Below are 8,775 nucleotides of genomic sequence, written 5' to 3'. Positions count from 1 at the left end.
GTATTTACATTACATCACATCCATACTTTAAGACACAATCTTGTCTCACATGAAATTAATTCTGCTTTAGGAAATTGTATGTTTTTTGTTTACTTGACACAGACTTGGCACAGACAAGAAAGGGACGCCTATGAGTTTTAGACAAAACATGGGGAAGTAGCAAAATTCCTTACTGAACCAAATGAGCTCATGTAACTTTATTTGAGAGCATGTTTGCTGATGGAGTTTTGCGGATTAGGTTATGAAATGCAAGATAAACATACAGTAACATTTAACTTACAAACATGCATCTTGTTCTCATTATAATGAACACTTAAAAAAAATACTGTACAGCATGTAGCATTAAAAAAAGTTATATGAATGGAGCTCTATCATGATGGCTCTTAGGCTGTAGAATCCCCCCATGTTTTTGAACCTTCATTAGGCCTACATCAAGACAAACAGTCTTAATTGATAAATCTTAGCTTGCCCATCTGGTTCAAGAGCATAGAGTAGAACAGAATCATGATCAGATACTCAATAGAGAATGGATCTCTATTGCTCTCCTGCCTCGCCGTAGGACTCTGCCTGCAATGTATGTGTATTAAAGGGGCATTTCACCCATTTGAACATTGTTTTTTATTTAAAGTGGGTCATATATGTAGTCGAAATGTAAAATAAATTTTGAATTTGGTGCCTTTGTGACCGAGAAAAGACAAAAAATAACTTCAGGACGCATTTGTATGAAAGACAACAACTCCCACAATGCACCACATTGCACAGCTCCGCAAGCCACTCTCACTAATCCAGAACAGCGCATATCTGCCTATAAGAGAAATCACTCTTCCGTCTACAAGGCTAGCTACCACCAGAGCTTGAAATTCATTTCACATTCACACTGTCACGGTTCATAAATCCTATGCCTCTTTCTTGTCTCGTGTTTCTGTTGTTGTATGTTGCGTGCTGATTGTGTGGGCGTGTCGGCTGATCAGCACTCATCAACAATCAAGTTCATCACTCCGTCACCAGCTGCAGCTCATCTCAGCACCTATATATGCTCACTCAATTCTCATCTCCTTTGTCAGATCGTTGAATGTGGTTCCCGGTGTGTGATCTCGTCTTGTTCCAGTCTCGGTGTCTCCTCGTTCCTGTTCGTGTCCCCGTGGATGTTCACCCTGGATTGTCACGTCACGTCATCACCCTTCATCACGGCACATCTGACCATCGAAGTCCCTGCGCCACTATCCTGTTTCGCCCTGGACATTATCTATCATCAACTTGTTTACAATAAAGAGAAAAGAGTTAACTTGCATTTGCTTCCGTGTTTCTATCATGACACACACAAAATGTCTAGTTAGTTGGCGAACTCATTAGTGCATTACTCCTCGTTTGTATTTCTTTCGAAAAGGTGAATTATTGCATGGTACCTGGATGTTCAGTCAGAACATATGCGGTGCGAAACTAGGATAGTTCTCAACACAAACGTCCGTGTCCTCGTCTGATTCAGAGATTTCGTCCAGGAGAAATTGTCATCGTTGAAATTCTTTGCCGCAGACGAACTCTATCTCTGTGTTCGTAGCGGTTCGTAGTTGCATAGTGAGATCACCGGCGCCACCAGTCCGCCCTAACTCAAGCCAGTCCGGGCTCCTCGTCCGCGGCAGGCAGGTATTCTGCCTCGGCTGCTCTTCGCTATAATGCGGCTTGTAAAGGTAGCCACAAACACCTGATTCAAGCATCAGACTTCCGAAATCCTCTTCCTCTATATCATATTGAGCACTCTCCTCCGCTATTGTCATAACTTTACATCTGTCTCCACAGCGCCTGTTAGCTTAGCTTCAAACAAGATGGAGGATATTGCTTTCAGTTTCAGAGAGTAAAGTCCCACCCACTGATCTGTAATAGGTCTGTAGCGTGAGCGGGTCCCGCCCCCTGGGAAAGATGAGGAACGTGTCTGTAGTCTCAACAGAAATCCCCCCCTCTTACACTTCCTCCTACAATGACGCAAAATGACGATTTTTGCGTCATTGTAGGAGGAAGTGTAAGAGGTAAATAACGGATTTCTCCCGTATCAGGGGAAAATGAGAGAGTGTTGCACGACCATTCAATAGTATGACTGGGTTTCTAACAATGCAAAGCTTAATGCAAATGGGTGAAGTGTCCCTTTAAGAGTACACTACTCCAATGTAGTTTCTTTCCTGTACTACACACTTTCCTCATTACTCTCTCAGTTTACACAAAAACCTTTCCGTTTGAGCTGGACATGAGTTGAGGGAAATGTTATGCCTAACGATTGTGATCCTTCCCAAACAAACATTAGGCATGATTCATTTTAATCATGGAAATTCTAATTTCCAGTCTCAGTACACTTCATGGAAAAAATGAGTAAGATTTTCAAGCACACTGTCTTTTTCAAAGGCACATTTTCAGGACTTATGTTCTGCAGTATATTCTAAAAGTTCCATCACACCCAGTTTCACTACATTTCCAGCCCTGAATACTGTATGCATTATGAGGCATTAGTCATTGCGGCATCGTAGTCGTGGTTACTAAGTTCAGAATTTTAAAACAGCAGCTGTCTGTACAGGACACCCAGTGAGATTTCAATCGAGTTTATTGTTCAGATAGATTGGTGAGTCAATGAAGCAACAAGGGAGGGTTAAACTGTGGCTGCTGCTGGCAGCTGGAACGGGGGATTTGATACATAGTAAGCACTTAGACCATTCTGAGGGCCAAGGACTTTAACACAGGGGTTCTTATTCCTGATTTTTAGTCTGTTAAATAGTGGGTTAAAAAGTGATTCTTGTTCATGTAGCAAAAACCTATTCTAAGCTGTGTATAGCAAACAGATTAGGAAACAGATTAGAAAACAGATTAGAAACAAAGGCCTGGTTGTATGTTATCTTTGATGGAGAAAAAAAAAATCATAACACCAGTTTTTATTTATAGAGCATAAGTGCTGTTATTGATTTTGCTGAAAATGGTCACAACTTTAGCTATAGCCAGAGCAAATCTGGACACAGTATGCGACCACAGCTTTTTCTCTCATCAAAACGTGTAATCCTGACTCAGTATATGCATATTTTTTCCCCTAAAGCTTTGGATGTGCCTATTTGTTTAGTGCCAGTGTTTTTGTCTTTAGGCTGCAAGACCACAGGAAGAATCTTAAAATGCTGAAGTCAAATTCAAAACAGATTTACCCCTCGAACTGTCCAGAGAGAGAAAAAGGAAAAGATTATGGTGAAAGGAGGATTTTAGAAATGTGTTTTGCACATGGTGCGGACAGCTGCCAGCCATCTCTGAAAATCCATTTCGTCTGATTTTGTCTTAGAGAAATTAGAGAGAGAGAGAGAGAGAGAGAGAGAAACGATGGTCTCGTTCGAAAGGGTTTTCGACCCACCACCACAATCAGATGATCAGCTGCGATCTACATGAACATTCTGTCTTGACCCTTTGCTTACAATCCTATAGGGTCTCCTCATGAGGACAGCTGGTGCCTTTTTGAACCTCAGTCTCAGTTACAAATTCATTTAGATGTCTTGGTTCAGCAAAAGTGCTGCTAAATTTAATATAAAGGAATGGATGGATATATCATATCTGAAAGTCTATGTCCTTTATGATGATTCTGATTTCATTTTAGGTGCATCAGAGTCTTGCAGTTCCTTTTAGACCAAACTTCCTTACACAGTTTAGTTTGTGTTGCTCAGTGCAGCCTGTGTCCAGCTGGAACTAATCTGCAATCTGTGAATCATCTTTATTGATGGTCTGTGCCCACCTGGCCTTGTGTAAAACTGTAGAAAACCGCAGCTCATGTTGAAGAGAAAAGGATTTAGACTCTCAAAGTCTTGTTAATGAAACTTGCTGAACTTGTAGCTGTCACAAATCAGCACAGAACAAACAGGTAAGTTGCAAGGATGTTTATTAACACAAGGAACAGTCACGGCAGGTGAGTTATTAATTAATTAATCTTGCAGAGTTTATGGATGTGATGGATCTGACAAAGTCTCTTATCTGTTTCAGGTTGTAGATGACTGGATGAGGTTTGACGATCGGAAGCAGGATAGCCGATGAAGACGGAGGAGTCGGAGAACAGGCTGACGGCAGGTAAGTAGCTGAAGAAGGTAAGTTGAGTCTTAGTGCATGAGAGAGTCAGAATGTTGAGTAGGTTTCAACGAGACCTGACGAAGGACTGAGGGAACTGGTGGTGAATATAAGGAGTTAGGGAAGTGGCAGGAGATTGATGACAGGTGGTGAAGACAGGTGCAGGTGATTAGTATTCCGGGGATGCAGATCGGGTGGGCGGAGTGTAGAGAGCTGGCGCTGGCGCTGATGTATCCATGACAGTACCCCCTCCTCCACGGCCAGCTCCTGAGGGCGGAAATGACCGATGACGGGGACGACCACAACCTCTCGGCGCTGGACGATTGGGGTTAGCTGAGTGAAAGTCCTGTAAGAGTGTGGGATCGAGGATGTCGTCACGGTGAACCCAGCATCTCTCCTCAGGACCAAAACCTTCCCAGTCCACGAGATATTCCAGTTGGCTGCCCCGTCGTCGAGAGTCGAGAATGTCCTGGACACGGTAGATGTTCTCGACTTCGGGATCCACTGGAGGAGGAGGTACGTCATCAGCGCCAGACTCTGAGGAAGGAGGAAGAAGAGGATCAGTGTACGGTTTTAACAGGGAAACATGGAATGAAGGTGAGATGCAGTAGTGAGAGGGTAGTGATAACCGGTAGGTGACATCGTTGATCTGCCTCTGTATCGCGAACGGACCAATGTACTTGGGACTCAGCTTGCGACAGGACTGCCGGAGACGGATATCCCTGGTTGAGAGCCAGACCTTTTGCCCAGGTTGGTATAATGGGGTAGCTGATCTTCTAGCGTCGGCCTGGCTCTTGTATCTCCGAACAGCCCTTTGCAGATGGACGTGTGCTGAGTCCCAGACCCTCTCGCTTTCCTGGAACCAATGATGGACTGCTGGAACATCGGAAGGCTCACCTGACCAGGGAAACAGAGGCGGTTGGAAGCCGAGTATGCACTGGAAAGGCGTGAGACCCGTGGTTGACTGTTGAAGGGAATTTTGTGCATACACGGCCCAGGGTAGATACCTGCTCCAGCAGTCTTGATGATCATGGCAATATGACCACAGGTATCTCCCGATTTCCTGTATTTTCCGCTCAGTCTGGCCGTTGGACTGGGGGTGATATCCAGACGTTAGGCTGACTGAGACTCCCAGAAGGTTGAAGAATGCTTGCCATACTCTGGAGATGAACTGTGGACCCCGGTCTGATACGATGTCCTCTGGTATTCCGAAATGTCGAAATATCTGGGTGAAAAGAGCTTCTGCCGTTTCAAAGGCTGTAGGTAGACCGGGCAGAGGAATAAGTTTGCAGGCTTTTGAAAACCGATCGACGACGACTAGTACACAGGTGTGAGAGTCAGAGGAAGGAAGGTCTGTGATGAAATCTACCCCTAGATGAGACCAAGGCCTGGTGGGTACTGGAAGGGGCACCAGCTTTCCTTCTGGAAGACGTCGAGGAACCTTGGCCATGGCACAGACTGAGCAGCTCTTCACGAATCGGGAGACATCCTGGGTCATATTGGGCCACCAGTACCGTTGTTGTACAAGCAAGAGGGTCTGTTGGCTGCCTGGGTGCCCAGAGCCCGGAGATTTATGGATGGAGTCCATGAGGGACAGACGCAGGCGAGTGGGTACGTAAGTCCGTCCCTCAGGACCTCCCGGCGGAGCAGGTTCAGTACGGGTAGCATCAGTAATGTGATCGTCTAAGCTCCACTGGATGGGACTGACAATCATGGCTGGAGGGAGTATGGATTCCAGAGTAGAACTGACGATATCGGGTTGGTGCAGACGAGAAAGAGTCGGCTTTGACATTCTTGTCCCCAGGACGATAAGTTACTTTGAAGTTGAAACGTGTGAAGAACAATGACCAGCGGGCTTGTCGAGTGTTGAGTCTTTTGGCCTCACGGAGGTATTCCAGGTTGCGGTGATCAGTGATGACCTCAAAGGGGTGTTGTGCTCCCTCCAGTCAGTGTCTCCATCCTTCAAGTGCTAGCTTGATCGCCAGCAGTTCCCGGTTGCCGATGTCATAATTCTGCTCCGCCGGGGACATCTTCTTAGAGAAGGCACATGGATGGAGTCGAGGAGGCTCCCCCTGCCGCTGCGACAGAACCGCTCCTACCCCGGTGCGTGATGCATCCACCTCGACGAGAAATGGCAGATCTGGATTCGGATGGACGAGGGTAGGAGCGGAACCAAAAGAGAGTTTCAGCTTCTCAAAGGCTTGTTGGGCTTCGGTGGTCCAGGACAGAGACTTGGCCCCTTTTTTCAGAAGAGAGGTGATGGGTGCGCTGATCTGACTGTAACCTTTTATGAATCTGCGGTAGAAGTTGGCAAACCCCAGGAAACGCTGAAGTTCTTTCAAGTTGGAGGGTTGTGGCCAGTTGGTGACGGCATTCACCTTCCTCTGATCCATGGTGATTCCATGAGGAGTAATCACATACCCCAGGAAATGGATAGTTCTTTGATGAAACTCACACTTCTCCAATTTCAGATACAAGTGGTGCTTGCGCAGACGATGAAGGACAGACTGGATATGGCGGTGGTGCTCAGACAGGTTGGCGGAGTAGATGAGAATATTGTCTATATAGATGATGACAAATTGATGCAGGAAGTCTCTGAAGATCTCGTTCATGAACCCCTGGAATACTGCGGGAGCGTTGGACAACCCGAAGGGCATGACCCTGTATTCATAGTGGCCTGCAGGGGTGATGAATCCAGTCTTCCACTCGTCTCCCTTTCTGATCCTTATCAAATTGTAGGCACTGCGAAGATCCAGTTTTGTGAAGATCTGAGCACCACGGAGTTGTTCCAGGGCAGCTGGAACCAGAGGAAGGGGATACTGATACTTAACTGTGGAGTTATTGAGGGTCCGGTAATCAATACAGGGGCGCAAGCCTCCGTCCTTCTTGCCTACGAAAAAGAAACTGGAAGCGGCAGGGGACGTGGATGGCCGGATGTAATCTTGACGTAGGGCCTCCTCAATATACCCCTCGATGGCCTTCTGTTCCGGGATGGACAGTGGATAGATCTTACCACGCGGCAGAACCGCCCCAGGCAGCAGGTCGATCGCGCAGTCCCATGGCCGGTGTGGTGGAAGCTTGGTGGCAAGTTGCTTATTGAAGACATCCTGGAACGCCCGGTAGGTGGCAGGGATTTAATGGTGTTGATCAGTGGCTGGACTTTCGATGGAGGTCGAACACATAGGAATTTCCCGAACTGAAGAAGATGAGTGACGAAGTTTCTTGACTTGAGTCAGACAGTTGGAAAAGCAGCTGCTTCCCCATTGGCAAACCTCTCCCGTAGACCAGCAGATATTCGGGGAATGCAGTTCCAGCCACGGGCGTCCCAGGATGATTTCTGCCGTAGATCCCTCCAGCACCAGAAATGACAACTCCACTTGATGAAGACAGCCAATTTTTAAAGTGATGGTTGGACTGCTGTGACAGATCTTCCCACGACCGAGCGGTTTCCCGAGGATGGATTGGACCTGAAGAGTCTGTGGAATGGATCGCTGGCGGGTTTGAAGTTTTTGAAGAGTGGAGAGAGAGATAAAATTTCCAGCGGACCCAGAGTCAATTAACGCTTGCGCTGAAAGAGATCGTTTGAGGTAAGAGATCTGGACAGTAGTATATTTCATTTGAGAAATGGGAGAATGCAGACGTACTGTACTCACCGCCGGTCGTGGGGGACGTACTGGACAGGTAATGAGCAGATGACCAGCGGATCCACAGTAGAGACATAGGTTATTGTCCATGCGACGCTTACGTTCAACAGATGATAGATGTGTAGAGCTGACATCCATGGCTTCTGGTGCTGAAGGGCTGGCAGTAGTTGCAGGTCGAGGAGGAGGCAGTGCAGGGAGATCGAGCTGACATGCGGTGCGTCGTTGATCCACCCGGATGGAACGTTGAATGAGATTTTCTAACCCAATGATGTCATCATGAACGGTCAGCTGTAAACGAATCTCGGGCTCTAATCCTTGACGGTAAGCGGTAATGAGAGCCGGCTCATTCCATCCACTGGAAGCTGCCAGTGTGCGAAATTGAAGTGCATACGAGGAAACAGAGGATTGGCCTTGTCTTAAACGGAATAACTGATCATGAATGGTTAGAGCATTGGAGACTGGAGAAAATACTTCCCGGAAATGGCTGATGAAATTATTGAGTGTTTGAGTTACACTACCTTTTGCATCCCAAAGCGCCCGTGCCCAAAGCAGAGCGCGTCCTGTGAGGAGAGAGATGAGAAAAGCGACCTCGGTGGGAAATTGAGAAGCATTCATTTACATGTACAGCTCGAATTGAAGTAAAAATCCGCTGCACTCCCCCTCCTCGCCTGAGAAGGGCGCAGGCCGGGCCATGGGACTGACAGAGGCAGATGAAGAAGAATGGATGACGGGTGGAGGTGGAATGGCATGAGAAACACCGGCGTTCGGGTTGGAGATTTCCTCTTCGCCGTGAGCTGTTGGTTCGTGCATGTTTGGTCAGGTCTTCTGTCACAAATCAGCACAGAACAAACAGGTAAGTTGCAAGGATGTTTATTAACACAAGGAACAGTCACGGCAGGTGAGTTTGAGGAGAAGTGAATTAATCTTGCAGAGTTTATGGATGTGATGGATCTGACAAAGTCTCTTATCTGTTTCAGGTTGTAGATGACTGGATGAGGTTTGACGATCGGAAGCAGGATAGCAGATGAAGACGGAGGAGTCGGAGAACAGGCTG

This window comes from Abramis brama (genome assembly GCF_963993115.1).
Source record: "Abramis brama genome assembly, chromosome: 8".
Classification (NCBI taxonomy): domain Eukaryota; kingdom Metazoa; phylum Chordata; class Actinopteri; order Cypriniformes; family Leuciscidae; genus Abramis; species Abramis brama.
Note: the sequence above shows the minus strand (reverse complement) of the source record.